This window comes from Neofelis nebulosa, chromosome 1 (genome assembly GCF_028018385.1).
Source record: "Neofelis nebulosa isolate mNeoNeb1 chromosome 1, mNeoNeb1.pri, whole genome shotgun sequence".
NCBI classification, from domain to species: domain Eukaryota; kingdom Metazoa; phylum Chordata; class Mammalia; order Carnivora; family Felidae; genus Neofelis; species Neofelis nebulosa.
This window is the reverse complement of record NC_080782.1, coordinates 104,523,917-104,537,945: the sequence shown is the minus strand read 5'-3', so window position 1 is coordinate 104,537,945 and position 14,029 is coordinate 104,523,917. Positions and strand designations below refer to the sequence as shown.

Sequence of the window (14,029 nt, the reverse complement as noted above, 5' to 3'; positions counted from 1 at the left end):
AAGATGGCAAGTTACGGACAAATCACCCCTCACAGGCTGTGAATGGTGTCAGGCAAATGAAGACTTCTGATTAGCTCCTGGCTGTGCTGTTAATAAGGGAGAATTCTTTGGATTACCTATGATTGCAGCAATTTTCGAAGCATTAGAACGTGCACGAGACAAGTGAGTGATAGTTCAAGGGGGTGAATGGAAAAAAAAGATTCTATAATATGTTTTTAGTGAAAAATGAAGGTGGAAACCAGCCATGAAACAGTGTCACTAAATAAAAAATGGGGTGGCAGAGGGGCACCCTGCAGCCCCAAAAGGAAATACTCCAGGCGGCAATAAATGGGTTGGTTCATAAAACAGAAAAGCACTCCCTCACACTTCCCCAGCTGTGCTTCAAAACAAACTCTTTGAAATAGTTAATTCTATTTTTTTTTTGTAATGAAACATGTCACACAAAGATATCTTCTGTGGCAATGACTAATTATGTGAGAAGGAGAGTTTGTGGTGGGGCTGCTATGCTTTTCTAGACCTTTCTTTTGCTCTGTCCCTAATAAGTTGTCCATTCCCCTGTGTGGATCCACACAAAAGTCCCCAGTCAGCAGACAGTCAAGTATGTACTGAGCACCTACTGTGTGTCAGGCACTCTTTTTTTTCACATTTTATTTATTTTTGAGAGACAGAGAAAGAGGGCAAGCAGGGGAGGGACAGAGAGAGAGAGAGAGAGAGAGACAGACAGACAGACAGACAGACACAGAATCCGAAGTTGTCTCCAGGCCCCAAGCTGTCGTCACAGAGCCCAATGCAAGACCTGAACTCAGAGATCTTGAGATCATGATATGACCTGACGTCCAACGCTTAACTGACTGAGCCACCCAGGCATCCCTATGCAATATTTTTAAGTCTATGCATTATTTATGTTGTTATTATAATGGAATATGAGATAAAAATATGAGGGATCTGCCTAAGGACTTAAAAAAATCTAGTGTTGGAACCTGGCCTTGAACCTGATCCGCCTTCTGGTACAGCATTATTTCCCAGCACATCGAACCAAGTGTTCTATAAGCACTATGGAGGATGCGTTCCTTGTGCTGGGCACTATGGGGCGTGTTTGCCGGCCCATCCACAGCTGTATTTCCAGTTGGTCAAGAAAGAGCCCAAGAGTTCCGCCTGCTTCTGAGAAGAAGATGATCCTCTCTGTTTCCACACTTCCATCTGTGGCAGCTGAGAGAGAGTCCAGGAGCTGTGAGTGCTCCAGGAAACACCACAGGGGCAGGAGTAATGAGGGGTCCTAGAATTCTGTGTACTCCTGGCAGACCCCCTCAGTTGGCTCTCCACTCAGGCTCATAGCTTTGCCACTTTTTATCTTGAGACCCTCAGGATTAATCTCATCATGTACTTGATTGCACTTTCTATTAATCACCACGAGAAACCCAGAATTGGACAAATATTGTATGATTCCACTTATATGAGGTACCTAGAGAAGTCAGATTCATAGAGGTGAAAAGTAGAAGGGTGGTCACCTGGGAAGATGGAGATATGGGAGTTGTTTAATGGAGAGAGACTTTCAGTTTTGCAAGGTGAGAAGAGTTTTGGAGATTGGTTGGAAAACACCGTGAATGTACTTAACATACTGAACCGTTCACTTGAAAATGGTAGGTTTTATGTTGTGTGTATTTGCCACAATTTAAAAAAAGAAAAGAAAAGAAAAGAAGCCTAGGACCCAAGCTCATCATTCAGCCCCTCATGGCTCATCCCCATTTGTGTGTGTGACCAAAAAGCAAACCCTTCTGCCATCAATCTTGGTCGTCCCACTTCTGCCCTCTCCCTCTCCATAGCATCTATGACTGTCTGACCTCCTGCAAATGTTACTCATTTCTCTGCCTCCTCTCTCTCCCTTCAACTAGGATATTTGGTCTATTGGAGCAGAGACTTTTGTTTGTTTCACTTACTGCTATAATCACAGCACCTGTAAGAATGCCTGACACACAGGGGCACCTGGCTGGCTCGGTTGGGCGTCAGACTTTGGCTCAGGTCATGATCTCCCAGTTCATGGGTTCCAGCCTCGTGTTCGGTTCTGCACTGACAGCTCAGAGCCTGGAGCCTGCTTCTGATTCTCTCTCTCCCCCTCTCTCTCTCTGCCCCTCCCCCGCTTGTGTGCATGCTCTCTCGTGCTCTCTCTCAAAAATAAACATTAAAAAAATTTTAAAAGAATGTAATTAAGCATTGCACAAAAAAATGACAGTGAGAAAGCCTTCTCAAAGGTCTTGTTTTTAATCTCTCTACACTTTCTTCCTAGGAGTTCGATTTGGGACATGTTAGATTCGAGGTGCCGGCAGGAGATGTCTAGCTTATGTTTGGAAATTTGAGTTTGGAGCTTGGCCTAGAGATCTAGAATTGGAAGTCATCCACTGAAAGGTAATAACTGCCATGGATGCCATCCAAGAAATCACAGCTCTCCTTAAAACTTATCCTAATACCCTACAGCTTTAGATCTTTCAAACAGAAGATGGTATTCATGCAGAGAAACAATCCACATATTCAATCTCAAATCCAGCCATGTAGCCATATTGCAAAACCGAGCAGATCCAGACTATTCCTCAGGTTTGTGCATGCCCAATCTTACTCAAACACAGGCCCCAGAGACCAGTTTGGACCAGGAGACAGGGAAGCAGGATAACCTTACATCTCACTCAGTTTGCCCAGGACAGTTCTAATTTATACCTACTGTCCCTGCATGATTATTAATAGTACCCCTTTCACTCTCAAAAGCATCCCAGTTGAGATGATAAATCAGACAGTCAATCTACTAATCCCCCAAATAACCAATTACTTGAATGACCCCTTCCCTAAATGATCAGTTTGCCTAAGGTTAAGTCTTTTAACATTCTGGTTTCATTGATTGGTTTTCAATTTGCTTTCATTGTATCATTTTAGGAAATGTTTTGATTGTCTCTTCCCCAGCTCCCTAGAACTTGAGCTGGAAACCTAAGTTCCTTTCTATCTGTTCCTCAGTTTCCCCCTCTCTGCCTCTAATTCTGTCCCTCAGTCTCCAACAGTAACAGCAAGGAGGTGAGGCAGAAAAAAAATTGAATGTATTCTTATGAATATATTCTCCTCATAAATATGTTGTTACCTGAATATACTGAATGAAAATATTCTTTTTATGAATATATTCCTTATAAATAGTGCCTTCTGACATATATTCTTAAATGTAAAGAGTTCATATAAATGTATTATCTTTATGAATAATTATAACTTAATGAAAAATATATTTAGTGAAAAATATATTTACAACAATCCTTCCTATTCAAGAATATATCCTAATGAATGTATTTTTATTGTGGTCCTCACCACTCCCCAACCTCTCGAGCCTGACTAGGAAAAAAACAGTTGAAAAGTCCTCAAAATGTTGGTAGAAAGTCAAAATAAAAAACAAAACTAAATAGTATAGATGACATAAATAATCTCGGTGAGTTAGTCCTTCAGCAAATTTGGCCATGCAATGAATTAGCTTTCAGCAAATTGATTTTCAATTAATTGACTTTTAGCAACCTGACCTATAGCCTTCCTGACCAGCCCATCTAAAACAAGCCTGCTATTACCCTAACAGGGACTTCAGCTCTACCAAATTTCTCTCCCAGATGACTTGTTTCATTTCTCCATAGTTCTGGAAAAACAAAACATAATTGCATTTTCCATTATCCCCACTGAAAATATCTTCATAGGGGCCGATGCCTCTTTGATTCTGTTCACCAATGATCCACAGTCCTATCACAATCTCTGGCACATAAATAGATGCCCAATAAATATTTGTTAAATAAACCAACAATGAGTGAATGAATGTGCAAGGGATCCCAAGAGAATCTCTAGATTCACGATAGAAACAAGAAGGAATAGAAATTGTATACTAACCCCTACCTCAGTTCTGACAACAACCGTCCCAACCATTCTCCTTTTCCATTGAAAAATAAACTGAATTTATTAGGCAAAACTTTTTAAAACGATATAAAAAGAAGGGGTGGGGTGCAAGTGATTGAAAAATGAATAAGCATTAAACCATACTTGAATCAGACAGAACCTGTCTGACCATCTGAAATCAGAATGTACTGAAGAAAATCTCTACCCCAGATGTTACAACATTGCCCATTTAGGACAGTGAGACTTGAGAGCAGATGGCGGTGAGTCAGGACTTAACAAAGACCTTAATGGCTCTCCTGCCAGCCCCTGGGCCATCATTTGCATAGGAAGCAGATTTGGCTTGGCTGCTGATGGTGATCGCCTCTCACCCACTTGGACATGACCTCATTTTCACATCTCCATTTTCCATCTCTGCCATATGCAGTCATAACCTTCTGGGAAATACTGTGCCACAAAATAGAAAATAAAAGCAAGTACTGATCATTTGAAGTACTATTTTAATTGTGATTTTACTGACATACCTCCCCATTAGAAATTCATTTTTAATCAGTCCAACACATCTGAATTAGTGTGGCATGGTTTCCTTTTTACCCATTTAATATCTCAAGTCAGAAGTTTACAGCATTGCATCAGGGCAATTATAGGAAGGGAAGCCATTTTTAAAGATGCATATAATTTTATTATGGATTCGCACTGTTTATGAATTCGGTTTATAGGCCTCACCTCCCTTCTAGATGCACTTATAATCAACAGAAGGAGAGAAGAAAGACATTTCACAAATGAAAGCATAACCTCTTTCCCATTTGGAAACAAATCTTCCAGCCCTAAAAAACGCAGAGGCATTTATTTGCACTTAGATGATTTACCTGGGGGGCAGGGTGGGGACAGGAACAAGGTCTTCATTTATCTGCTATTTCAACTCACGGAGGTCCAGCCAACAACGTATTTCCTCAGGAAAGGACAGGAGACAGAGGGGCTAGAGAGTGATATTATTAACTGTACTTTCTGAGAGCAGGAGTTCAAGGGACACAGCAGGAATCCTGGAAAGTCTCAACTTTCTTCCTCTCCTCTCAAGTCCCCCAGAATTACCCAGTCCAAAGTTCCAATATTTGAGTCTCATCACTTTTAAGCTCTCAAATACCAAAGTTCCAAGCCAAGTCCTTAAGCCTTAGCCTCCCTCTTTCTTTGATTCTAGAAGTCTTGAGAGTAAACTAATTTATCAAAGGAAGAAAAGTAAAGCATATCATAAACATATGAACCAAGTGCCCTATTTCATAACATTGCTGCTTATAGCAATGCTGACACCTGTCTATAAGATGCTATTGCTAAAAGTGTAATTCAAAACCTGTTAGAGATGGAGAATTACATGTTTTTAATGAAATAAAGTAGAATATTATAAAATAGAAAAAACCAAAGTATATTCACTAATCAATTTCTGCTTCAGATATTATGTGTGGAAGTATATGCATACTGGGTCAAATACAAAGTTATCATTAGCAAACACTCATATAATGCTCACTGTGGGCCAATATGCCAGGGGCATTTACGTGCATTAACTCATTTAATCATCAAGATCATCCGATGAGATGGAACTATTTCTTATCTCAGTTTATAGTTGAATGAACTAAGACTCAGAGAATTTCAGTAACACACCCATGATGGCCCAGCTAGCAAGTGACAGAGACAGGATTTGGATCTGGGCAATCTGGCCCTAGAGTCTATGATCTTAACATTATACCAGCCTGTCTCTTCTAAATGTTTCTTGCTATAGGGTTTAGTTTAGGGGAAAAAAAAAAAGCTTAGCAATACCATCTTAAGGGGGTTATATATGATTATATCCCTAGGTTACTAGGTTACTTCCAATTTCAAATATTTAATGCAACTGTCCTTATACCATTAGGCCATATGATCTAATGTTTTGCTCAGGAAATGTGGTCCCTGTGTCATATATTCCAGTGTCACTAACGACCCCACCCCTGCACCAGTCATAAACCAGAGATCTTCTGCCTTGGTCACCCAGTCCATGGGATAGTGTTGGTTCTTATGCTCAACAGTCCCAAATCACATGGTGCCAGAGTTAGTAAGAAAAAAAAAAAAAAAAAAGCAAAAAACACAGCTGTTTATATTCTGGCAAAACTATTACACCATAAGCAATGAAACCTAAAGCTTTTGAGAGACTACTCAGTCTTGGGTGGGTCGGGGGGGGGGGGGCGCGGAAGGAGCTATAGAATTAAATCATAAAATAACCACTACAAGGTTTATTTTCCTTATCCTAGTTTACAAAGACCTGGGCTAATTACAAAGAGATCAGATAATCCAAGGAAAACATCCTTAAACTTCTAGGCACAAAATCTGACCTCTGCTCTGCCAAAATTATGTAACAGAGGCAAATCACTTATTCACAATAGCATACATTAGTTAGCACTATATACTTTATACTTTATACTAACAACCACTCTCTGAGGAAGGGAGAGATGGCTATCGGAGAAGGGGCGTTTCCCTTCCTATTTTCCCTCCCCTCTGTAGAGGTCAGAGTTCAGAGCCATCACTGAGGGTGTTTCACAAACAGTGGAAGATCAGGGCCCTGTGATGTTTCACTTGGCGTGAAACTAATGTGGGGAGCCCAGCTAAGGCATCCTTTTCTGAGGAAGTGCTTTCAGAGCTCCCTCCAGATCTCCTAGGTTCCATGAATCACTTCTCTGTACCATACTCCAGCTTCTGTGTGTGGCTTCGCTCCCAATGGCGGAGTCTGCAACCTTCTTCAGTGAATTAATGACGAGCCACTTCACCTGGATGTACTTGGAGCCATGGGCGCGCAGGAGTTCATGTCCCACCCTCACCGCACCCTGAAGTGGCTCCAAACCAGTGACTGGATGTGCAGGAATGTGAAAGCCCATGTTCCTCAACTCTGGTGAAACTGATTCTGAGGTATCAGTTATACTCAGAGCCGCCCACAGCATCTGGCAGTTCTGGAATGGTATCCATGCTTGGTCTCACCTTCCCTGCTCTCTCTGCCCACTCCCTTCAAGTATCCCTCCCACTCCCTACCCAGGGCATTTCCAGAAGCAATCTCTTGCACCTGTATCCTAGCCTCAGCATCTGCTTCTGGGAACATGACCTAGGCTCTCTCCCTATTGCAGGTCTAGGCCTATCTGAAGAGATTTTCTCTTTCTATTTGGCCCCTTCTTCCCTGACAAGTAGTTAGGTCAGGGCCTGCTTGACAGAGGTGATGGCCATCTTTTTTTTTTTTTTTTTTTAAGTCTACTTATTTATTTTGGGAGAGAGAGAGAACCAAGCAGGAGAGGGGCAGAGAGAGAATGAGAGAGAATCCCAAGCGGGCTCCAGGTTGCCAGGCTGTCAGTGCAGAGCCCGACGCAGGGCTCAAGTTAACAAACTGTGAGATCATGACCTGAGCGAAAATCAAGAGACGAACGCTTAACCTATTGAGCCAGCCAGGCACCCTGGTGATGGCCATCTTAAATTCAAGGAGGAAGCAGAAACCTCTTGTAAGTCTTCAGGCCATAGGTGGATCCTCCAACTTAGCTTCTACCAGAGCCATGCTTTCGAGCACAGTATTCATTGGTCACCTATAACACAGCAGGATTTTGAGACCCACTTAGCTACTGTTCTTAAACAGTTCCCTCAGCTAGAAAACTGAGGAGAGAGGTGGTAAGTGATTTAGGTATCCCTGGTTCGTTGGCCCTAAAACTGTGATAATAGCAACAGAGACCTCACCTCCAGCTTCCTACAACTATGTTAGCAGCCTTTTAGACAGTAAAAGTCATCCTGTACAGCTTAAGAGCTAGAAGAGACCCTTAAGATCTACCTCTTACCATACAGATAAAGGAACTTATGGTAAGACTAGGCATTTTCCCAAGGTCACATCATTGACAGCAAAGCTTTTCAATAATCTGGGTCTCTAGACTCAGAGAAGGGCAGTGAGTTCTGGCCACAGAACAAGGCCACAAAGCCAGAGGAAGAGAGGCTAGTTGAGTTGACTGCTATCCTCTCAAATCCCACCCCCCAAAAACATCTCTAGGTATCTGTAAACACAGCCAGGACCATTGATTGGTTTGAACTGCTTGATCTTTCGCCGTTAACATAAACAACATAAAATGTAGATTAACTCCCATCATCTGCTCGAAAGAAAGCGTAATCAATATCATCAGTTCGTTAAGGAGATTCTTAGTCACATCACACTACATATACCCAGATCTACCACCACGTCTGCCATATAGTGAGCACTCAGACCACTTGTACAGGAAATTCACCGGATAAAAATTCATACTGAACACTCAACTATGATTGCAATAATCCTCAACTTTATTCACAGGAAAAACTGTAATAGAGTTATGGCAAAATATCATAAAATGTTGATACATTTAATTCCGCCACACAATTTATAAACAATTTTAACACCAGTAAAATATAGCTATAAATACATTTTATATCTTCTGTCTCTGCACTCGAGAAACAATAACACACGTAAATTTTAAGGGATTATTTTTCAGGTACGTGTTTTTTTACTCTAGCTATTCATAGTTTACTCACCAGCCGGCCCTCACTGCCAGTGAAGCAACATAATCAAATGCAAGAAGTTTTGTAATTCAGAAAATATTCTGCTCATTGATTTACTTTTCCTTGAAAGTAGCAAAACAATCACTATTACTTGGCTTCTCCATGAACCAAAGGTCCAGGTTATATAACAGCACTGTTCCTCGAGAACATCAGTTTGAAAGCACAACACTAATGCAGTTTTCACATGAACGAACTCTAACACAGGTTAGTATTAGATGATCTTAAGACAGACAACTGAATCCCTATCTGGCCCATACATACTTAACTGCTACCGATCTCCAAACAGGAAAAACTTCCTATCATAAGCACATAGAAAGATTGAAATAAAAGTTTAGGTATATACCCCAAAACCCTAAAGACCCAAGCAATGCTTACAAATTGGGAAAATGAGGGGCGCCCGGGTGGCTCAGTCGGTTAAGCATCCGACTTTGGCTCAGGTTATGATCTCGCGGTCCGTGGGTTCGAGCCCCGCGTTGGGCTCTGTGCTGACAGCTCAGAGCCTGAAGCCTGTTTCAGATTCTGTGTCTCCCTCTTTCTCTGACCCTCCCCTGTTCATGTTCTCTCTCTGTCTCAAAAATAAATGTTAAAAAAAAATTTTTTTTAAAACAAATTAGGAAAATGAAGATTACATTTAGGTCTTCTCTGCAGGACAATAAATTTGTCAGATTTCTAAAAAGGGATCTATGCAGTATATTCATGAATAGGGTGAGTGATTACTCTTTAAATGTCTTCAAATTTTACATGTAATTCCATAAAAAAAAATATGTCAGGAGGAAAGCAAAGTGTCTAATAGCATAAACAAGGAGTTGAGAGGGAAGAAATCATGGCATCTAGAGCTCTCCCTTTATTGAGATGGCACCCAAGATCAGACATGGGAGGTTGGGAAGGAGAGAAGTAATCCAAACTTGTTGTAATGGGAAGACAACCCAGCCCTAAGAGTGTGTTCTGCAGGGCCAAGGACAGCCAGATCCATTGAGTTCAATAGGCACTAACTGTCCCCTGCATGTCAAGTTCCATGTTCTGTGCTAAGGATACAAAGATGAATATAACACCACTCCTGCCCTGACACGAAACCAAACTGAATAATCACTAAGTGGACACTTAGAGGACAGAAGGAATAATAAAAGGATAACTGAGGGGCCCTTGGGAATTCAGATGGAAATCCCCAGGCTTTGTCTTGGTGCTGAGTAGGACAGGAAGATGATCTCATTATGCTTGAATAAAAGATTCTAGTCCTCATTTGCACTAGCTGACAGACCCACTGCTTTCCATCAGTTGCTACCCTGAGTCTTTAACTAGCAGCCATTTCCTGTAGAAGCATGAGGAACAAGATCATGGAGAAAACCCCAAGCTGTGAGAAATTACTGCAAATTTACTGCAGGCACTATTATCTCCATTGAAAAAATGATAAAATTGGGGCTTAGAAAAATTAATACCTTGAGCACTTCTCAAATGAAAGAACTGGCATTCAAATCATCACCCATCTAACATCAAATTCTAATTCTACCCTACTCCTTTTAATGTAGTGTGTCTGACTACATAATACTTTTGCCCCAAGAGCCACACAGAGGACAACAGGGAGACAATGTCATTCTCTCTGATTCATGGTCAACATCTAAGAATGAGACAAGAGGCCATGAAATCCCAAACATGACTTATGTACCTCTGGCCAGAGGATTGAGATTCCCAAATACTATCATCCCAGATGCCCCTCAAGGGCATGAATGTCAAAGCCTAAGGCTCCCCACATTGGGACACATTTCAGGTGGTTTTCACACTGCCTTCAGCTGATGAATTTGGAGATTCCAGAGAGCAAAGAGAGAAATGGGCTGTGGGCCATAACCATGATTTAGAATTAGGCCTGGCATCTGTTAAGGTGTTCCATACATTCCAGTGTTTCACCTCATTTTATGAAATGAGTCTTCCCATTTTTACTCACAGACTTCCCTCTGCCTAGGATATACACTTATGTCCACGAGGTTGGCTTGGGGAAGAATCAGAGACAGCTTCTTCACTGTACAATATCCCTTCTCTCATTGCACACCTAGGCTGTGGTAGGCTCTGTTCTGGGCACAGGGGCTAGGGTAGAAGTCAAAAAGGAAAAATCGCTTGTATCATGAAACTTCCTTCCTATTCAAGGAGGAGAAAGATGATAAATAAGCAAACAAAGCAATGAGAAAGATCATTTTCGATGGTAATAAACACCATAATGAAAGCTTTTAAAGGCTGGAGGAATACAAGAGAGACAGGGGAGGGGTAGTAAGACAGGATGATCTAAGAACTCTAAGGAGGGAACGTTTAATTAGAGGCACAAACTATCATCCCCTTTTGGGATCTAAGATTGCTTAGTAAGGTCAAACTTCCGGTGTCTTGCTCTTCCTTCCTTCCTGAAGAATTCCTTTCGCAAAGAATCCCAATCCTTGTATACAGTATTTTGGCCATCCTGCCCTACCATTTTAATAGACAAACCCAGACATGTGCAGATTCCCCTTGGACAAAAGCTGTCATCTCTGTCACATCAGTGACAGCATCAATATTGTTGCTTCCAGTATTACTGCAGGACTACACGTCTACTTACCAGCTGCAACTAAAAAAAGAAACAGAGCCCAGGAAAGAGCAGGTGGGTGTGGGCTTCCAAAACCAAGGGAAGTAAAAACACGTTTGACCAAGTATCTCAAGGGCAACAAGAAGGTGCCTTTTTTCTTTCTTTCTTGTTTCTTTTTCTTTCTTTTTTTCTTCCTTTTGGCATAACAACCAAGATCTATGCTTGCTAACAGGTGATAAGACTCTTTAAGGAGATCCAATGAGAAGATTAACTCTCACTGTGTCAAATCTGATTTTTTTTTTTTTAGGTATCTAAAGGCAATATAAAAGAAAAGCATAAAAGGGTATAAAAATGGTAAGCTGTCCCTGAAGTCACAACCACCTGTCATCCTCTCTCTCCCTCAAACCCAGATCTTGGAGTTTCTACCTTCTCCTCACCAGCAAAAGAAAGGCCAGGGAGAGACTAGCTGGGGTTTCTATCTATGATGAAGGAATTAGGATGTCTGAAGCATAAGAAGAGGGAGGACAAGGAGAGAAGGAGACTTCTGGAAGAAAGGAGGAAAGAGAAGGGTCTGACCTGAACACTCTATCAGCCAAAGGAACCCCCACATGAAAGCATGCCAAAGGTCTGCTCAAGGAGGCCCTTGCTGGTGTGAAGAACACAGAGATGAGTCATCTGAATGCAGGCTGTGGCCCCTCATGTTGCACCCTCACCCCACTAGAACTTCACATGCTGCATGTTCTATCATCGTAGACCTAGAGGAAGGAACTGAAAGAAATTTCCTCAGAGTTTATGTGCTTGTGTTAACTCACCAGAGAGGGAAGTAGACCACTCCCCACTGCACACCACAGCCTCCATCCCAAAGGCAACCAAGATATCTTCAGGAACAGAGAGAACCCTTTGCAGCCATCACTGGCCCAGGGTCAAGCTCATTTCCGTGACCTTCCTCTTCCACCTCAGAAGAGATCCCCAGATTACCACCTCTCCCACCCCACTCAACTCCACCCCTTGTCACCCCTCCCCCAGCCCAAAATAGACTAGCAGCGGGTAACATCATTTTCATCTTTGTAATCACTGGCGTCACAATCTCTTTTTTTCCTTTCTCTCCCCATTTTATGGATTCAGTATGATTATGGAATTTTCTTTTTGTTATCTTTTGTTTTCCTAAGAATTGGTCCACATTTTTAAAAAAAAATTTTTTTAACGTTTATTTTTGAGACAGAGAGAGACAGAACATGAACAGGGGAGGGGCAGAGAGAGAGGGAGACACAGAATCCGAAACGGCCTCCAGGTTCTGAGCTGTCAGCACAGAGCCCCACGCGGGGCTCGAACTCACGGACTGTGAGATCATGATGTGAGCGGAAGTCAGACGCTTAACCGACTGAGCCAACCAGGCGCCCCCACATTTTTATTTTAGAGTCCATTCCTTTGAGTTTCTGCATTTCCAAAGTAACCAGATTCACATTCCACTTAGCACTCCTGGTATCAAAATTAAACAGCTACCCTGGCTTCAAAAACAAGGTAGAATGATACATATCAACTCTTCTTTGCTTTTTTTTTTTTTTTGAAGATTTTAAGTAATTTCTACACACAGCGTGGGGCTTGAACTCACAACCTTGAGACCAAGAGTCACATGCTTAAGCAACTGAGCCAGCCCAGTGCCCCTCTTCTTTCCCTTTAATACTGCAGAAGACAGTAGAGCACAAAATAGAATCACACACCTTTTACAATGCAGTGTGTGAGGCATATTATTTTTGTTAAAATCCAATTTGGGACATAGGAGAATAAGGAGAGTTTCAAAACTTAAGATATCTAAAATGTCTCACGGGGCACCTGGGTGTCTCAGTCGGTTAAGCGTCCCACTTAGGCTTAGGTCATGATCTCACAGTTCATGGCTTCATGAGCCCCCACATGGGGCTCTGTGCTGACAGCTCAGAGCCTGGAGTCTGCTTCAGATTCTTTATCTCCCTCTCTTTCTGTGCCCCCCCCCCTTGCTCACACGTGCATGCACTCTCTCTCTCTCTCTCTCAAAAATAAACACACAAAAAAAATTTTTTTAATGTCCCAACACCGTCTTTCTCTTCCAACCAACCAGCAGTTGGCACATTCGATTTCAATGGCTTGGGAAGAAAAGAACAGAGAAAAGCAGGGGATCATTTTAACCCTGAAACTCGTGGCTTTTTAGGTCACTTCTGTAAAAAAAAAAAACTACTTAAATCAGCTAAAAGTCTAAAAACAGTTCATATTAACAAGGGAGAAGAATATAGGAAGCACCTGGAGAAAATTCCTCCACTCAGTGAGGAGAAATTTAAGCTACAGAAAATTCACAGCGCTGGCAAACACCTGAGCTGAAACACAAGTTTTGAACCTCTAAACTCAAATCCTGTTCATCTTTCCACCACACCACAAAGGCAGACCTGATTCCAGGGCAGGAACTCAGAGACGGTGCTGAGGAAAAATGGCCCCGTGTCATGCAAACCCTTATAGCAACAGCTCACCAGACAGCTAAGCAAAAATACTCTGCTCTCCAACATCTTTTTCTCCACCAGCCATCAGATCTTAAATGTTGTGGGGGAGACTGAGTGGCTCAGTCAGTTAAGCGTCCCACTCCAGCTCAGGTCATGATCTCATAGTTTGTGGGTTCGGGCCCAACATCGGGCTCTGTGCTTGGAGCCTGGGGCCTGCTTCAGATTCTGTGTCTCCCTCTACCTCTCCCCTGCTCGTCCGTGCTCTCTCTCTCTCTCTCAAAAATAACAGTAGAAAAAAGTATTTAAGAATTTTTTTTAATGTTTTTATTTATTTTTGAGACAGAGAGAGACAGAGCACGAGCAGGGGAGGAGCAGAGAGAGAGGGAGACACAGAATCTGAACCAGGCTCCAGGTTCCGAGCTGTCAGCACAGAGACTGACACAGGGCTCAAACTCACGGACTGTGAGATCATGATCTGAGCTGAAGTCGGATGCTCAACTGACTGAGCCACCCAGGCACCCCTGAAAAAAGT

General features: G+C 42.2%; 1 long non-coding RNA gene across 1 annotated transcript in view; it reads right to left on the bottom strand.

Annotated features, from left to right (window-relative positions):
- Nucleotides 1-14,029, bottom strand: part of LOC131512228 (uncharacterized) — a 195,488-nt gene that overhangs the window by 34,985 nt on the left and 146,474 nt on the right. The gene's annotated exons all lie outside the window — the stretch shown is intronic.